The following is a 3,683-nucleotide window of genomic DNA, read 5'->3' on the forward strand; positions in this document are numbered from 1 at the left end:
ATTTTGTACAACAGCCATTAGAACTGATTCATAAAGTTTCCTCAATCTACAATTTACCATAATGTGGATGATGTCTTATTGGCTGATTCAGCCACAGATAATTTAGAAAAAGTATTCAATGAGGTAAGGAGAATTTTGCCTTGTTAGGATTACAAATTGCTCCTGAAAAATACAAAGAGAAGATTCTATGGACCACAATTGAATTAAAAACTCAAGAACTAAGCAATTTAGTCCAATCCTTACAAGATGATAGGAACTTAAATAGTCCAAGTATCAGCTAAGGCTGAGAGAGAATTGACTCTGGTAGTAAAGAAATTACAGGATGCACATGGAGAGCACTTAGACCCAGAGCTTGATTGTATTCTGGTTATGGTCCCTTCTACTCATTCTCCTACAGGAATTCTTATGCAGAGAGAAGATAATATATTAGAATTGGTATTTTTACAAAAAAAGTGAGTAAAAAAATTAAAAACCTATGTAGAAAGAGTTTCTGAATTGATTCTGAAAGGAAAATTGTGGGTTCATAATTTAGCAGGAATAGATCCCACAGAAACTGTGGTACCTTTTACTAATGCTGAAATTGCATTATTATGGACAGCAAATGAACATTGGCAAAGAGCTTTCAGTAATTTCCTGGGAGAGTTTAACAACAAACATCCCAAAAGCAAGAGACTTCAGTTTATAAAAAGAACTAATTGGATTCTACCTTATACAACAAAGGTAACACCAATTTCTGGAGTCCTACATTCTATACTGACACAAATAAATCAGAAATGGCAGGTTATAAGTCAGGAAAATTGCTGGGTGGTAGTGGGGTATGCATTTACTTCCAGCACTCAGGAGGCAGAGCCAGGTGGATCTCTTTGAATTCAAGGCCAGCCTGGTCTACAAAGCGAGATCCAGGACAGGCACCAAAACTACACAGAGAAATTTTATCTTGAAAAAAAAAAACCTGCTGAATTTATTTCAGATAATTCAGAAATAACTTTATTATTTATTCAACTACAACAAGTAATCAGAAATAGAAATTATCCTTTTTATATAACACATACCAGATTTCATACAGGTCTACAAGTTCTTCTAGTACTAGGTCATGATGAGATTGATCAACTATTGGTAAATGTACTAGAAGCCTCAGAATTTCATAAGAAACATCATGTTAACAGCAAAGGTTAGAAGAAAGATTGTTCTATCACTTGGGAACAAGCCAAGGAAATTATAAAGGAATGCCCTACTTGTTCTTTGTATAACTAACTTCACTACCAGCAGGAAGTAACCCAAAAGGTACTCCAAATAATGAAATTTGGCAAATGGATATGTTTCATCTGCAGAGTTTGGAAAATTAAAATATGTACACTATAGCATAGGTACATATTCAGGATTTCAACTACTTTAAGTTCTGGAAAGGTTGATTCTGTAATACATATTTATTAGAAGTCATAGCCATTATGGGGATACCTGTACAAATTAAGACTGACAATGATCCAGCATGTCTCTAGTAAAATGAAACAGGTGGGGTTTTTTTTGTTTTTTGTTTTTTGGTTTTTTTTTTTTTTTTCATATTACAACATAAAGCATATTACAGGTATCCCACACAGCTCTACAGGACAAGCAGCTATAGAAAGATCTAATCACACTTTAAAAGACATGTTTAATAAACAGACTCAGAGATAGATTACACAGTGCTTTACTGACCTTAAATTTTTAAATGCCAATGAAGAAGGAACAATGCCTGTGGAGAGATACTGGATAATAGAAAAAAAAAAAAAAACTGCTGAATTAAATCAACCTGTATACTTTAAAGATGTGTTTACCTCAAAATGGAAACCAAGATACGTGTTACATTGGGGAAGAAGTTTGTTTTTGTTTCCACAGGAGAAGAAAAGCTATGGACACCATCAAGATTGATAAAGATTAGAATCAAACAGGAGAGACCTCACAATGGGAGATAGTTCATCAAACAGCTTGGTCACTCAATCCAAAGTAACATAAAACAAACAAATGCCTTTCATTTGATCAGGTAAGAAAAAATAATTTTTTATTATTAAAAGATAATACTTTTTCTGTTGTCCAAAACATTTTGTGTTAACAAAGATATAGCCTGACAAAAAAAAGAATTCTCCAAAGTTAGGACTGGGGAAGGGTTTTGGTTTTGTTTTTCCAGGAGAATGAAATCATCCAACTAAGGAATCTGAAGACCCCTGGACAAATAAGGAGGTCTCCTTCTCTGAAGGAGGATGAATCATCCAGAAAAAAAATGTCCCAAGACAAACAGGAGAATTGGCCTAATGGCATAGCACATTTCTAAGAGGATAAAATTTCATAAATATTCCCAAATATTTGTTTCTGCTGCTCTTTACAAACATGAAAAGCAAAAAATCTTTTTGTGGCCCCAATTCAATTAAAAATCAAAGCTGGCTTTGGAGTTGGAGCATGGCTCTCTCCTTCTCTAAGTCCAAGCGTGCTTGTTAAAGGAAAATCCAAAATCTGTCTTATCTCAGAAGAACCACCTGATAGAAAACCACAGAAGAAAACCAAATTTAAGTGACTATTGTCATTAAGGTATAAATATTACTTCTAAATTTATAAAATTAACATATATTTAAACTTTCTGTCATAGTATTAGTGGTCATATAGAATACTAACTAATTTTCGAAGTAGGCTTCATCTAACTCCCTGTACATGATTCTGAGCTTGAGTCTCAATCAGATAAGTAGGAACTAAGTTTGTGTACCCAAATACACTTAATAGATTGTGATCCTTTAATCTCTTTGGGATCTGCTGCATGTGACATTTAAATTTTTAAGTTTTCTGTAGTGAATCGTGACCATTTCTAACAGTGAACTTTGTAGTCTCCAAAAGGAGGATGGGGCCCCACAATGACAATTCCATCTGGATTGTGATAATTGGATTAAGCTGGCAAACACACACACACACACACACACACACACACACACACACACACACCCCATGATCAGCTTTGAACTACAAACTGCTCAGGACAATTTTAAGATGGTTAGCTGAGATGCTCCCGCCTCACAGACCATCCAGCCAAGACTTCAGATAAACCTACACTTCCCATCACACAGAGACTGAACAAAAATAATACAGCCAGCTCTCCTAGGACTTGACCATTATCTCAACATTCTCAGGGGCCCCAGACAACAGGAAGTAACTTTAAGAATATGAAGCCTGCATTCCCAAAAGATAGGGTGGGTGGTTTCTGGTTGTTCCTGGGTTATGAATGTTTGTGAGTGTTTACAAGGGTTGGTTGCAAATTGTTACTGTTCATGGTAAGGGAGGACACTAAGCAAGGGAGGTTTAATTTAATAATCTCCTTCTGAATTAAAAAAAGAGAGAAGGGGGATATGGAAAGGATACGATAAAAGGGTAGATCTACTTTAAGCTAAAAAAACAACTATTCATCTCAAATACTTTACACTGGTATGGATTTTTGTATATTGATACAAATCTAAAGTGATTTTATTATACCATATATGTTTCTACTCGTTTAAAATACTATACCTATGCAGTTCATTTAAAAATGAAATATAAAGTTTTAGTCCTTGAAAGCTATTATTACAAACTATTTAGGATAATTAAAAAATGCAGGTTAGTAGTCATCTATAACAATCAAACTTTACTCATGATAGGTATGTTTTCAAGGTTAAACAGATATTTTA

The sequence above is a fragment of the Onychomys torridus genome, chromosome 2 (genome assembly GCF_903995425.1).
Source record: "Onychomys torridus chromosome 2, mOncTor1.1, whole genome shotgun sequence".
In the NCBI taxonomy this organism is placed as follows: domain Eukaryota; kingdom Metazoa; phylum Chordata; class Mammalia; order Rodentia; family Cricetidae; genus Onychomys; species Onychomys torridus.